Source organism: Bos grunniens, chromosome 6, assembly GCF_055505025.1.
Source record: "Bos grunniens cultivar Pamir isolate PY7600 chromosome 6, Bosgru_T2T1.0, whole genome shotgun sequence".
In the NCBI taxonomy this organism is placed as follows: domain Eukaryota; kingdom Metazoa; phylum Chordata; class Mammalia; order Artiodactyla; family Bovidae; genus Bos; species Bos grunniens.
In genome coordinates this window covers 28,810,630-28,827,001 of record NC_141170.1, presented here as the reverse complement: position 1 = coordinate 28,827,001, position 16,372 = coordinate 28,810,630, and positions in this window count along the sequence as shown.

The window sequence follows — 16,372 nt, the reverse complement described above, 5'->3', positions numbered from 1 at the left end:
AGCCATCAACCAACAGGCACTGGGCCAGGATGAAGTCTGGTACCAGCCTTAGAGCTAAGTGGACCAGCACCTCAGGTAGGTCTTGCTGAGATAAGAAGGGACAAAGAAAGAAGTGAATAAGGCTGTCTTAATGACAAATTCTGGTGCTTTTTGACTCCTTATACAAGGTAAACTGTTGGCCTAGACATTGAGGAAGAACAAGACAAAAGGCTAGCATGAAACACACTGCCACAGCACATTATCTTTATACCGTGCTGTTCTGAATCCTGATAAATCAAATATAACAAGGGCAACTTAACTGCCTGGAGACAAACACACCTGAAAATGGTTTAGGGGTGAAGGATGATGTAAATTTATCAGTCATTTCTAGGGAATAGCAGATTTTATAACTTAATAGGATCTAACATGCCAGATGTCTACCTAACTTATTATAGCCTTGATGCTTATGTTTAAGATTTTCAACATTGCGTATTACAGGGGCTCACATGATGTCTCAGGCATAAGAGAGGAGTTGCATCTCCCCATCTCAGATATACTGTCTGTTGGTAGCATTAGTGGGAGCATCCTTCCCATGGCTGCCACACTGTGACATAAGAGGTTCTATGAACTGAGAGAAGCAAAAGGTCATATTGACCCTTCGTATATCTGCTGGTCTTCACAGTACCAACTACAGATGATGGGGCAGCTCTTAAACCACCTTTCTTCCTGCATCAGAGCCTTTAGAGGAATATATATTTGAAAGATAAGGAGACTAGGTTTTGTGGGAAATGTCCAACATGTCAGGGGAGGAAGATCCCTAGGCTAACCTGTAAGTCAGGACCAGTGGTCACCAAATTTTAAAAACAAACCCAAAAGAGGAAATTTTTCTCTACCTAGAAGCCTCAGCTTTTTCTTAGCTTTTAGGTAGGCTTCTATGAAGTTTGGGCTATAGTTCAGGCTCAGTAATTGGATAGGTCTTAATGTTCATGGCAGAATTGCTGAAGTATCAAAACCTGTACTTTTAGTTACAGAATTATATCTTTCAGATAGGGGCTCAATCTTCCCTGGTAGCCTAGACAGTAAAGTGTCTGACTGTAATGTGAGAGACCTGGGTTCAATCCCTGGGTCGGGAGGATCCCCTGGAGAAGAAAATGGCAACCCACTCCAATACTCTTGCCTGGAAAATTCTATGGATGGAGGAGACTGGTAGGCTACAGACCATGGGGTCACAAAGAGTCGGACACGACTGAGCAACTTCACTGGTTCAATCATCTTAGAGAAATACAGGCAGAATAATAAAATGAGAAGGACACTGATGCAAATCTGTTGAAAATGTCTTCCTATAGAAGCTGTTCAGTGACCGAAGATTTTCTGGCATACTGCTGTCCATGAGGTTGCAGTCGGACATGACTGAGTGACTGAACTGAACTGATAGATGTTTTTCAGTGACCAAAGATTATCAATACCTCTGAGACTCTGGCCTGTGTATTAAAGATTATTGAATGGATATTTAGAATTTGGAGAAGGGAAGGAAAGAAAATGGAAGAGAACGAAAGTGAACAAAAGAAAGGATATGGATATTTAATTCTTAAAATACCCACCAAATGTCAGGGAGAAATAGAAACCTCTTAGGAGTGGATACTGAAAGAGCTGTTTCTGAGGATAATGGAGAGAGGAGCAACAAAGCAGATTCTGGTAGATAAAGTTCACTAAGAAAATATGAGATCAGATGCTAGAAGCAGCTAAGTGCTTCTGTGGAGACATACATGAATTGAGAATGTGAGTGACCATCCCATCACTCTGTTCTTTGGTGGGAATAATTAGAAATTGGGAGAAGCAAGAGAGGGAAGTAGTATTATACCCTTAAAGTAGGAACTAAAGAAGACCACAAAATCAGTCCTGGGATCTCAGCTCGTATCTTGGTTATAGGTTCTCAGGTCATGACAGCATGTTGAGGGCATGCCTTCCACATTAAAAGCTTTGAGGGTTGTGGGTAGCCAGGATTCCTTCCCTAAGTGAAGTCTATATATATTCAGTCCTTGAAAGACCAAAATCCAGTGGCATACTTGTGTCTCTGCTAACTCCACAAAGGAACTTAGTTATCTAAGGAACCACTGTTTACAACTAAGAACATGGCCTCTCAGAAACAGTTAGAAAGGTGCCATAGGGATAGAAAAGCTTTAGTCTCCTAATGACAAACTAGACTCTGAACTACTAAAGTCTTTTCTCTAACTAATATGCCGCTATCAGTTAAAAAGCAAACAGAAGGACCTTTCCTGATTTTGCTCCTCCTATCATTAAAATTATGAGAGAACAGTCTTGCTTCTCATACAAAGATAGTGATCAAAAATGTTTGTATAATAAATGCATTAATAAATTAGCAACAATAGACCTTTGTGGTTTGAGTTCTGGTGTTTTTCAACTGAGGGTACATTATAGAGAAACTGTAATTCTTTGAAGAAATTGTAATATTGTAACATTAATGGAAGAGATGGCCATGGGTACCTCATTGCAAGGGCGTTCAACGTGAACTGTAATGACATTGACAAGACTATTTTTATCTTCTCTAAGGTCCTGATACCATATCACCAGAGTAGTCTGAGGAAAAATTAATCACATTGGCTGCTAGAAGTTAGAGGTGAGAAGGGAAAAGTATTAATAATTCTATCTTGAGTATCTTTATAGAAGGCCCCTCAAATTGAGTCTAAACAGTTTTTAATTAAGGAAGCTTCTTTACCTGTGGATCCCATGGATGGAGGAGCCTGGTGGGCTGCAGTCCATGGGGTCGAGAAAAGTCAGACATGACTGAGCGGCTTCACTTTCACATTTCACTTTCATGCACTGGAGGAGGAAATGGCAACCCACTCCAGTGTTCTTGCCTGGAGAATCCCAGGGACAGGGGAGCCTGGTGGGCTGCCGTCTATGGGGTCGCATAGAGTCGGACACGACTGAAGTGACTTAGCAGCAGCAGCAGTAGCATTACCTGTGGATAGTAGGGTATACTGCTGCTGCTGCTGCTAAGTCGAGTTAGTCGTGTCCAACTCTGTGCGACCCCAGAGACGGCAGCCCACCAGGCTCCCCCGTCCCTGGGATTCTCCAGGCAAGAACACTGGAGCGGGTTGCCATTTCCTTCTCCAGTGCATGAAAGTGAAAAGTGAAAATGAAGTTGCTCAGTCATGTCCGACTCTGTGTGACCCCATGGACTGCAGCCCACCAGGCTCCTCTGCCCATGGGATTTTCCAGGCAAGAGTACTGGAGTGGGGTGCCGTTGCCTTCTCCATAGTAGGGTGTATTGAAAGGAAATTCATGACAAAGGTTACTGTACTTTCAATACATAAAATAAATGTTGTCTATTCGAAAGGCAAATAAGACATCAAAATGTTAAATGACTCATGGAAGTGTTAATAGAAATCTTGGATAACTGCTTAGTTAGAGATTCATGATTTAAAACATCTGTTAAAAAGTTGCTGGCTAACAGTTGCCTGGCTGCTGTGGCTATTTAGTTTCTAAGTCCTGTCTGACTCTGCAACCCTATGGACTGTAACCAAACAGCTAGAAGAGTTATAAGATCCCATGATCCCAATGCCTCACTAAACTGAAAAAGAAGTCTGGAAAAAGGCACATGAATGTCTGTTGAGTATGATACTCTTCAGGATGGGGAGCACATGTATACCTGTGATGGATTCATTTTGATATTTGGCAAAACTAATACAATTATGTAAAGTTTAAAAATAAAATAAAATTTAAAAAAAAACAATAAAAAAAAAAGTTTATTTATTTAACTGCCCCAGGTTTTAGTTGTGGCACAAGTGATCTTCAATCTTTGTTGTGGGTATGTGGGTGCGTGCATGCTCAGTTGCTTCGGTCGTGCCTGACTCTTTGTGACCCTATGGGTTGTAACCCACCAGGCTCCTCTGTCCATGGGATTCTCCAGATAAGAATACTGGAGTGGGTTTCCATGCCCTCTTCCAGGGGATCTTCCCACCTAGGGATTGAACTCCTGTATCTATGTCTCTTGCATTGGCAGGCAGGTTCTTTGCCACTAGCACCGTCTAGGAAGCTCATAGCATGTAGGATCTTTTTTTTTTTTTTTTTTTAGTTCTGTGGGAACTGTTAGTTGTGGCATGTGGGACCTAGTTCCCTGACTAGATTTCAAACGTGGGCCCCCTACATTGGGAGAGTGGAGTCTTAGCCATTGGGCCACTAGGGAAGTTTTGAGTCTGACTCTCTTAATTGTCTATCTAAGGCTGAGTAAAAAGCTGTCCCCCATGACAAGCAAGACTGATTTTTTGACTTGCTACAAAATTAGTGTTCATACTTGAGATACTATTATCATGCGTGTACCAACAGGTGATAAGAAACAGGGGAAACCCACTTTGTCTTCTCAATGGAATTTCTTTCGCATTTAAATAGATGCTACAGGAAATGTTATCAGAAGTCCTCAGTAGGTTTCAGCACCTCATGAACTAGGTGCTTTGTGGTGAAATCCAGCTAGAGGAGGCACTGTAACCCAAGCAACACATAGGGGCAGTGAAAGCAGACATATCTTGCTTCAGCTGCAGCAGTTTTCATAAAAGCATTCACTGTTCAGCATGGCAAGTGGGTGGCAGCGATGAAAGCCATGGTGTCTATGCAGAGAGGAAGCTTGGGTTGTCTTCATCAGCCCCATGCTGCTGTGTGTTTCGGATATTCTTCTTGATGAACATCTTCTGATCCTGCTAGAAATTTTGTTACCTTCCATTATCTTTTTAATACATTTATTTTTTGCTTATATTGTGATTTATTCTTTGTAACTAATGACATTATTATCTTCAGCAAGATGTTAGGATCACTCTGGGTTTTTTTTTTTTTGCCTTCTATGTGTACAGAGAATAGTAGCATTTGTTTTGCAGGATATTATAAAAATTACTTAAAAATTGATATGAACTAATGTGCCAGATCCTAGAGAAGATGAGAAAGGTTGGGTAATGCAGAAAGAAGTAAATGACTTAAACATGAGGATAAGGGAATTCCCTGGTGATCCAGCATTTAGAACACCATGCACCATGCTTTCACTGCCAAGGGCCCAGGTTCGATCCCTGGTCAGGGGACTAAAAATCCCACAAACCAAGTGATGCAGCCAAAAATAAATAAATAAGTGTTTAAAGTTAAAAAACAAAACAAAAAACACTAGGATAAATCCAGTACTTTGACACCAGAGACCACTGTACATTGAGGTCCTCAAGGCACTGTTCTAGACCATGACTTCTTTCCAGATCTCTCACCAGGTAGATTCCATACATAGTTCTCTGTGCTGATGTCTCCCACACAACAGTTACAGCACAGACAACTCCCCTGAGTTCCACACTGATATACAGCTACCTCCTTGACAATTCCACTTGGATATTTCGCAGGTATTTCAATTTTTTCTGCTTCAGAGAGAATTCTTAATTTTACTACCATCTAAACATGTTCCTTCCCCAGTCTTTTACATATCAATAAATGGCATCTCAATACACTCAGTTATTTTCATTAAACAACTAGGAATAATTCTTGAATTTTTGTTTGTTCATTCGCTAAGTCATGTTTAACTCTTTGTGACCCTATGGACTGCAGAATGCCAGGCTTCCCTGTCCTTCACTATCTCCCTGAGTTTGCTCAAACTCAACGTTCATTGACTCAGTGACACCACCCATCTCATCTTCTCTTGTCCCCTTCTCCTTTCCCAGCATCAGGGGCTTTTCCAATGAGTCATCTCTTCATGTTAGGTGGCCAAAGTATTGGAGCTTCAGCTTCAGCATCAGTCCTCCCAATGAATATTCAGGACTGATTTCCTTTGGGATGGACTGATTAGATCTCCTTGCAGTCCAAGGGACCCTCAAGAGTCCTCCAATGCCACAATTCAGAAGCATCAATTCTTCGGCTCTCAGCCTTCTTTATGACCCAACTCTCACATTCATACATGAGTAGTGGAAAAACCATAGCTTTGACTAGATGGACCTTTGTAGGCAAAGTGATGTCTGTTTTTTAATACACTGTCTAGGTTTGTCATAGCTGTTCTTCCAAGGAGCAAGCATCTTTTAATTTCACGGCTGCAGTCACAGTCTGGGTTGATTTTAAAGCCCAAGAAAATGAAATCTAATACTGTTTTCACATTTTCCAGATCTATTTGCTATGAAGTGATAGCACCAGATGCTATGATCTTCATTTTTTGAATATTGAGTTTTAAGACAGTTTTTTCACTCTCCTCTTTCATCTTAATCAAGAGGTTCCTTTAGTTCTTCTTCACTTTAGTTGGCTGTATCCAACTCATGAAGTATATACATGAAGCATATATTCATTATCTTCTGACGTTTCTACATCTCCACTGATAATGTCCTAGTCTACCCATCAAGATTTCTCACCTAGACCAGGCATTGATAAACTTTTTCTATAAAGGACAAAATAGTACATATTTCTGCTTTGCAGGTCATACAGTCCCCATCACAATTATTCAAATATTGCCACGGTAGTTGGAAAAAAGATGTAGATAATATGCAAAAAGTCACTGTTGACAGTGTTTAAATAAAACTTTATTAAAAAAAAACAGGAGGCAGGCCCATAGATGATAATTTGCCTATTTTTTACATAAACTGTTATCAGTTCAGTTCAGTCGAGCAGTCGTGTCCGACTCTTTGCGACCCCATGAATTGCAGCACACCAGGCCTCCCTGTCCATCATCAACTCCCGGAGTTCACACAGACCCATGTCGTTGAGTCAGTGATGCCATCCAGCCATCTCATCCTCTGTCGTCCCCTTCTCCTCCTGCTCCCCAATCCCTCCCAGCATCAGAATCTTTTCCAGTGAGTCAACTCTTCACATGATGTGGCCAAAGTACTGGAGTTTCAGCTTCAGCATCATTCCCTCCAAAGATCCCAGGGCTGATCTCCTTCAGAATGGACTGGTTGGATCTCCTTGCAGTCCAAGGGGCTCTAAGAGTCTTCTCCAACACCACAGTTCAAAAGCATCAATTCTTCTGCACTCAGCTTTCTTCACAGTCCAACTCTGACATCCATACATGACCACAGGAAAAACCATAGCCTTGACTAGACAGACCTTTGTTGACAAAGTAATGTCTCTGCTTTTCAATAACTTTCCTCCCAAGGAGTAAGCGTCTTTTAATTTCATGGCTGCAATCACCATCTGCAGTGATTTTGGAGCCCAAAAAAATAAAGTCTGACACTGTTTCCACTCTTTCCCTATTTCCCATGAAGTGATGGGACCGGATGCCATGATCTTCGTTTTCTGAATGTTGAGCTTTAAGCCAGCTTTTTCACTCTCCTCTCTCACTTTCATCAAGAGGCTCTTCAGTTCCTCTTCACTTTCTGCCATAAGGGTGGTATCATCTGCATATCTGAGGTTATTGATATTTCTCCCAGCAATCTTGATTCCAGCTTGTGCTTCTTCCAGTCCAGCATTTCTCATGATGTACTCTGCATAGAAATTAAATAAGCAGGGTGACAATATACAGCCTTGACATACTCCTTTTCCTATTTGGAACCATTCTGTTGTTCCATGTCCAGTTCTAACTGTTGCTTCCTGATCTGCATATAGGCTTCTCAAGAGGCAGGTCAGGTGGTCTGGTATTCCCATCTCTTTCAGAATTTTCCACAGTTTATTGTGATCCACACAGTCAAAGGCTTTGGCATAGTCAATAAAGCAGAAATAGATGTTTTTCTGGAACTCTCTTGCTTTTTCCATGATCCAGTGAATGTTGGCAATTTGATCTCTGGTTCCTCTGTCTTTTCTAAAACCAGCTTGAACATCAGGAAGTTCACAGTTCACGTATTGCTGAAGCCTGGCTTGGAGAATTTTGAGCATTACTTTACTAGCATGTGAGATGAGTGCAATTGAGTGGTAGTTTGAGCATTCTTTGGCATTGCCTTTCTTTGGGATTGGAATGAAAACTGACCTTTTCCAGTCCTGCGGCCACTGCTGAGTTTTCCAAATTTGCTGGCATATTGAGTGCAGCACTTTCACAGCATCATCTTTCAGGATTCGAAATAGCTCAACTGGAATTCCATCACCTCCACTAGCTTTGTTCATAGTGATGCTTTCTAAGGCCCACTTGACTTCTCATTCCAGGATGTCTGATCTAGGTGAGTGATCACACCATCGTGATTATCTTGGTCATGAAGATCTTTTTTGTACAGTTCTTCCGTGTATTCTTGCCACCTCTTCTTAATATCTTCTGCTTCTGTTAGGTCCATACCATTTCTGTCCTTTATCAAGCCCATCTTTGCATGAAATGTTGCCTTGGTATCTCTAATTTTCTTGAAGAGATCTCTAGTCTTTCCCATTCTGTTGTTTTCCTCTATTTCTTTGCATTGATCGCTGAGGAAGGCTTTCTTATCTCTTCATGCTATTCTTTGGAACTCTGCATTCACATTTTTATATCTTTCCTTTTCTCCTTTGCTCTCTGCTTCTCTTCTTTTCACAGCTATTTGTAAGGCCTCCCCAGACAGCCATTTTGCTTTTTTGCATTTCTTTTCCATGGGGATGGTCTTGATCTCTGTCGCACGAACCTCATTCCATAGTTCATCAGGCACTCTGTCTATCAGATCTAGGCCCTTAAATCTATTTCTTACTTCCACTGTATAATCATAAGGGATTTGATTTAGGTCATAACTGAATGGTCTAGTGGTTTTCCCCAGTTTCTTCAATTTAAGTCTGAATTTGGTAATAAGGAGTTAATATTGACTGAGCCACAGTCAGCTCCTGGTCTTGTTTTTGTTGACTGTATACAGCTTCTCCATCTTTGGCTACAAAGAATATAATCAATCTCATTTTGGTGTTGACCATCTGGTGATATGCATGTGTAGAGTCTTCTCTTGTGTTGTTGGAAGAGGGTGTTTGTTACGACCAGTGCATTTTCTTGGCAAAACTCTATTAGTCTTTGCCCTGCTTCATTCCGTATTCCAAGGCCAAATTTGCCTGTTACTCCAGGTGTTTCTTGACTTCCTACTTTTGCATTCCAGTCCCCTATAATGAAACGGACATCTTTTTTGGGTGTTAGTTCTAAAAGGTCTTGTAGGTCTTCATAGAACCATTCAACCTCAGCTTCTTCAGCGTTACTGGATTGTTGTGATTGGATTACTGTGATTTTGAATGGTTTGCCTTGGAAACGAACAGAGATCATTCTGTCGTTTTTGAGATTGCATCCAAGTACTGCATTTCAGACTCTTGTTGACCATGATGGCTACTCCATTTCTTCTAAGGGATTCCTGCCCGCAGTAGTAGATATAATGGTCATCTGAGTTAAATTCACCCATTCCAGTCCATTTTAGTTCCCTGAGTCCTAGAATGTTGACATTCACTCTTGCCATCTCTTGTTTGACCACTTCCAATTTGTCTTGATTCATGGACCTGACATTCCAGGTTCCTATGCAATATTGCTCTTTACAGCATCGGGCCTTGCTTCTATCACCAGTCACATCCACAGCTGGGTATTGTTTTTGCTTTGGCTCCATCCTTCATTCTTTCTGGAGTTATTTCTCCACTGATCTCCAGTAGCATATTGGGCACCTACTGACCTGGGGAGTTCCTCTTTCAGTATCCTATCATTTTGCCTTTTCATACTGTTCATGGGGTTCTCAAGGCAAGAATACTGAAGTAGTTTGCCATTCCCTTCTCCAGTGGACCACATTGTGTCAGACTTCTCCACCATGCCCGCCCGTCTTGGGTGACCCCACAGGGCATGGCTTAGTTTCATTGAGTTAGACAAGGCTGTGGTCCTGGTGTGATTAGATAGTTGTTTTCTGTGATTATGGTTTCAGTGTGTCTGCCCTCTGATGCTCTCTTGCAACACTTACCATCTTACTTGGGTTTCCCTTACCTTGGATGTGGGGTATCTCTTCACGGCTGCTCCAGCAAAGCGCAGCTGCTGCTCCTTACCTTGGACGAGGGGTAACTCCTCACTGCCACCCCTCCTGACCTTGAATGTGGAACAGGTCCTCTGGCTCTCCAGCCCATGCAGCCACCACTCCTTGGATGTGGGGTTGCTCTTCCCGGCTGCCGCCCCTGGCCTCGGGTGTGGGGTAGGTCCTCCTGGCTGCCGCCCCTGGCCTCTGGTGGGGGTAGCTCCTCTTGGCTGCTCCTGCACTGTCGCAGCTCAGCACTCTCGGCTGCCGATATAGATATAATGGTCATCTGAGTTAAATTCAACCATTCCAGTCCATTTTAGTTCGCTGATTCATTGACATTATAAATTGTTATAATTGCCTTCAAATTGTGTTCTGTGTCCAAATTTTATGCTACTCTGATTCCATGTAGGAACCAAAAGTTTGTAAAAACATAGAGCAGATCATATCTTCTTGCCACATAAAATCCTTGAAAGATCTTTCAGTGCAAGTAAAATAAAATATAAACTCTTTACCCTGGCCTAGAAGTTCCTGCATGACCTGACACTTGTTTACCTATCTGACCTCACTCACAGTGATCTTCCCCTTTATAACTAAACTCCAGCCATCACCAACTTTTTTAAAATTTGTATTTATTTATTTTAATTGGAGGATAATTACTTTGTAGTATTGTGATGGTTTTTGCCATACATCAACATGAGTTGGCCGTAGGCATACATGTGTCCCCTTTAAAAAAAAAAAAAACCACAACACGGTCTTTCCTACCTCTGATCTTATTGCTCTTTCTGCTTGGAGTCCTCTTCTCTTGATTGGTTGCAGGACTGTGTCACTTTTATGCTTTTGGTGTCAGCTTAAATGTTAACACTTTGATGCCCAGAAACTCCAGTACTTTGGCCACCTCATGTGAAGAGTTGACTTGTTGGAAAAGACTTTGATGCTGGAAGGGATTGGGGGCAGGAGGAGAAGGGGACGACAGAGGATGAGATGGCTGGATGGCATCACTGACTCGATGGACGTGAGCCTCAGTGAACTCCGGGAGTTGGTGATGGACAGGGAGGCCTGGCGTGCTGCAATTCGTGGGGTCGCAAAGAGTCGGACATGACTGAGTGACTGATCTGATCTGATTCTAATTAATAACCTCAGATATGCAGATGACACCACCCTTGTGGCAGAAAGTGAAGAGGAACTACAAAGCCTCTTGATGAAAGTGAAAGTGGAGAGTGAAAAAGTTGGCTTAAAGCTCAACATTCAAAATACGAAGATCACGGCATCTGGTCCCATCACTTCATGGAAAATCGATGGGGAAACAGTGGAAACAGTGTCAGACTTTATTTTGGGGGGCTCAAAAATCACTGCAGATGGTGATTGCAGCCATGAAATTAAAAGATTCTTACTCCTTGGAAGGAAAGTTATGACCAACCTAGATAGCATATTCAAAAGCAGAGACATTACTTTGCCAACAAAGGTCCATCTAGTCAAGGCTATGGTTTTTCCTGTGGTCATGTATGGATGTGAGAGTTGGACTGTGAAGAAGGCTGAGCACCGAAGAATTGATGCTTTTGAACTGTGGTGTTGGAGAAGACTCTTAGAGTCCCTTGGACTGCAAGGAGATCCAACCAGTCCATTCTGAAGGAGATCAGCCCTGGGATTTCTTTGGAGGGAATGATGCTAAAGCTGAAACTCCAGTACTTTGGCCAGCTCATGCGAAGAGTTGCCTCACTGGAAAAGACTCTGATGCTGGGAGGGATTGGGAGCAGGAGGAGAAGGGGATGACAGAGGATGAGATGGCTGGATGGCATCACTGACTCGATGGACGTGAGTTTGAGTGAATTCCAGGAGTTGGTGGTGTGCTGCAATTCATGGGGTCACAAAGAGTCCGACATGACTGGAAGACTGAACTGATTCTAATATAAGTATTCCCAGTCTACATTCTTTTTATCAAGTTATGAAATTTACTCTACTTTCTTCACAGCATCTATCACAAACTCTATCTTGTTTCTTTGCCTGGTTTATTTTAACCTCTCCTACTAGATTAGAAACTGACCAGCCCTATTCATCACTATATGTTAAACTCCTAGTACAGTGAAAGTTTTCAGCAAATACAAATTGAGTATATAGATGAACAAATTGGAAGTAAACAAAGTCTGGTACAAATGTAAATATCTGAAAACAGGGAGATCTGAATTGAGAAAATTTCTACCAGGGAGAGAAAGAGAGAAAGAACACTCAGAGAGACCAAACCAAGGAAATTTCAAACTATTGTTGAAGGGAACAGTAGAAAGAACTGACCAAAAATAAATAAACAAATAAAAGGTTTTACCTGCCATTTAGTCGACAGAAAGAACTTGGAGAATGTGGGATGCTGTCATCTGAATGGTTATATGATTTTTTTTATATCTGCACAGCACATATGGTGTGTGTGTGTGCTTAGTCACTCAGTCATGTCCAACTCTTTGTGACCCTTTGCACATAGCTCACCAGACTCCTCTGTCCATGGAATTCTCCAGGCAATAAACCTGGAGTGGGTTGTCGTTTCCTCCTCTGGGGGATCTTCTTGAGAACTGAACCTTTGTCTCCTACGTCTTCTGCACTTCAGATGATTCTTTACTCACTGAGCCATGAAGAAAACCATCAACACGTATAGTAGCCATTACTTTTATTATTGTTCTTGACTGATACTTTATTACTATGAAACTCTATAAAGAGCTCTATTCTCTGTATCCTTGGTGAAAGAAGCCAGAAATTCCATTCCAAACATGAGTCAGCTAGAGTCTCTTTTTTGTTATCTAGTAATTTTAAAGAGTACTTTTCAAACAGTATGCACAGAAATCTTCTGGAGAGTTTGTTAAATACAGATTCATAGCAACTCCTTCCCCCATCACGTGCCCCATTTTGATTTAATAGTTCTAGGGCAGGGCCCAAGAATTTTTTTTACTTATTGTTTTATTGGGATATACTTCATAAAATTCTTGTGCTGTAAAATTCATCCATTTAAAGTGCACACTTTTGGTGGTTTTTAATTTGTTCACAAAGTTGTGCAACCTTCACCACTAATTCCAAAATATTTTCATCGCCCCCAAAAGAAACTCCATCCCCATTTGCAGTCACTCTTCCTTTCTCCCTTTGCCTAGTCCCTGGAAACCACCAATATTTCTGTCGTTTGGATTCACCTATTCTGGATTTAGAAAAGGCAGAGGAACCAGAGATCAAATTGCCAACATCTGTTGTATTATAGAAAAAGCAAAAGAATTCCAGAAAAGCATCTACTTCTGCCTCATTGACTATACCAAAGGCTTTGACTGTGTGGATCACAACAAACTGTGAGAAATTCTTAAAAAGATGGAAATACCAGACCACCTGACCTGCCTGCTGAGAAATCTATATGCAGGTTAAGAATAAACAGTTAGAACTGGACATGGAACAAACAGACTTGTTCCAAATTTGGGAAGGAGTATGTCAAGGCTATATATTGCCACCCTGCTTATTTAACTTATATGCAGAGTACATCATGAGAAATGCTGGACTGGATGAAACACAAGCTGAAATCAAGATTGCCGGGAGAAATATCAATAACCTCAGATATGCAGATGACACCACCCTTATGGCAGAAAGTGAAGAGGAACTGAAGAGCCTCTTGATGAAAGTGAGAGAGGAGAGTGAAAAAGCTGGCTTAAAACTCAACATTCAAAAACAAAGACCATGGCATCTGGTCCCATCACTTCATGGCAAATAGATGGGGAAAGAATGGAAACAGTGACAGACTTTATTTTGGGGGGCTCCAAAATCACTCCAGATGGTGACTGCAGCCATGAAATTAAAAGACACTTGCTCCTTGGAAGAAAAGTTATGATCAGTCTAGACAGCATATTAAAAAGCAGGGACTTTACTTTGCCAACAAAGGTCTGTCTAGTCAAGGCTATGGTTTTTCCAGTATTCATGTATGGATATGAGAGTTGGACCATAAAGAAAGCTGAGTGCCAAAGAATTGATGCTTTTGAACTGGGTGTTGGAGAAGACTTTTGAGAGTCCCTTGGACTGCAAGGAGATCAAACCAGTTAGTCCTAAAGGAAATCAGTCCTGAATATTCATTGGAAAGGCTGATGCTGAAGTTGAAGGTTCTTTACTTTGGCCACCTGATGTAAAGAACTGACTCATTGGAAAAGACCCTGATGCTGGGAAATATTGAAGGCAGGAGAAGGGGGGGAGAGGATGAGATGGTTGGATGGCATCATCGACTCAATGGACTTGAGTTTGAGCAAGCTCCAGGAGTTGGTGATGAACAGGGAAGCCTGGAATGCCACAGTCCATGGGGTTGCAAAAAGTCAGACACGACTGAGCAACTAAACTGACTGATTGTAGTTTTTAGTTTTCATATTCTTAAAACAATAACAATGTTGAACGTTTTTTCATGTGTTTATAGGCCATTTGTATATCTTCTTTCTTTAAAGAATGTGTTTTTGAATACTTTGTCCATTTTTAATTGGATTATTTGTCTCTTTATCATTAAGTTGTAAGAGCTATTTGAATATTCTGTATACTAGATGCTTATCATATATACAATTTGCAAATATTTTCTCCCATTATGTGGATTGTCTTTTCATTTTATTTATTAATATATCCCTTGAAACACAGAGGCTTTCATTTTAATGAAGTCCAGTTTGTCTACTTTTTTTGGTTGTTAGTCCTTTTGGTGTCTTATCTAAGGAGCCATTGCCTAATCCAAGAACATAAAGACTAACACCTTGGGAATCTCAGTTTTCTTCAAGAATTATACAGTTTTAGCACTTATCTTTAGGTCCTTATTTTATTCAGTCCTGTATTATTGTTCTGCTTGAATCCAACTTTTCTATCAGTTCACAGAAGCCTTACCCAGTTCTGTTTTATGATCTTAAAGTTATCAGGGAAACTGTACTTGTCAAATTAAACATTATAGTAAGACACATCAGATTCTCCAGGAATTTTACATAATTTCTGGAGCACTTATAAATCCATACAAGACATCAGAATGCTTAGTATGACTTCTTATTTGACAATACTTCTCAGGTGATTTCTTGAATCAGTCTAGTTGGTTTAATATCTCCTTTTTTATAAGGAAAAATTGATTTTAGGAATTTTGTCAAAAATATCAAGACATCTGATCATATAAGATCATAAGTCACTGTACAAATAATACTTTGTCATTCATTTAACCAAAATGACAATGAAGACTTTGTAGGCAAATATGGACAGTTACATAATTGTAAGACCTAGCCTGTTTAAATAATCAAAGACTTAATATGAAACACAGGAAATTAAGCCTCTCACCTTCTGAGATGACCCGTATCTGTCTGTGGAGTGTGTTTCTTCCAGGGCCATTCTCACCTTTTGAAATGGACCACACTCTGCATATAAAATGGGTGTCTCTCTAAATGAATCCATTTCTTGCCTTAAAAAAAATAAACAGAAAATTACTTGAAAGGTTTAAAAAAAAACTTTGTTTACAATGTTTTATTAAAAGCAGATTAATATTCTAAGATTTGAGTCAATAGAGAATTCTATAGTACATTTGATTAGATTCAAATATTCTGTATCAACGTTTTATATCCCAAACAGCTTCCCCGATTATTTATCAGGCTAGCATAACAACGAATGATATAACATACTCAGAGATGCAATACGGAAGAAAAAGTTACAACTTGGCCCTGAATTTTTTTCCCTAGGATAATCTCTTCCACAAAGAAGACTTTCCTTTTTATATATAAACTTGCCCTATAACTAGTCTTGGATCACAGACAGTGTTAAGGACAGCTTAAGAAATCTAGACATTTTTTATTCTACTATCACCATAGACCAAAAAATCACTCTCCAAGTGGATGTTTAGGTTTGATGGAGATGTCTTTGAAAAATTTTACTGAAGAAACAAACTTTTAAATCTCTGAACTCTCAAATTTTTATTAATGCCTTTTCACTTAGAGATTGCCTTTAAACTTAGAGATTATCTTTTTCCAACTTCCTTTCAGAAATGTGTTTTTTCCTTTTCTTTTAACTGTCTGCTTTTCACATCCCCACATTTACAAGGCCATCCACTGTGGTTTTGTTTCTTAGGACCTAAAGATGGTTCCAACAGAATCCAACACTGTTACAAAATGACACAGCAATTTTTCTTTCCTCCGTAAAACTCAATATTTGTACCCTGGACAGTTATAGAATTCAAGGCATAGAAGAACTCACTATGGGAAAACATCACCCTTAGTCATGACATGGTGTGGCATATTGTCAATATACAATGTGTAAGAAGAAAAAAATGAAATGAGCATAATTATACATATAATGAAAATCTCTTGCCACTGACAGAAGTAAAGTTAACAAGTTTTAAGTTAAGGCAATGTGACAGTCCTCCTAGAATCTGGGATAAAGACTTGAGAGATAAAAAGGCTGAAAGGGACAGAGAGAAAAAAATAATGTTTAGGTACACGCCCAGATGAATGAACATATTAACTTTCTCAACCCATGAAGTTACCCTGGAGGACTTTCCT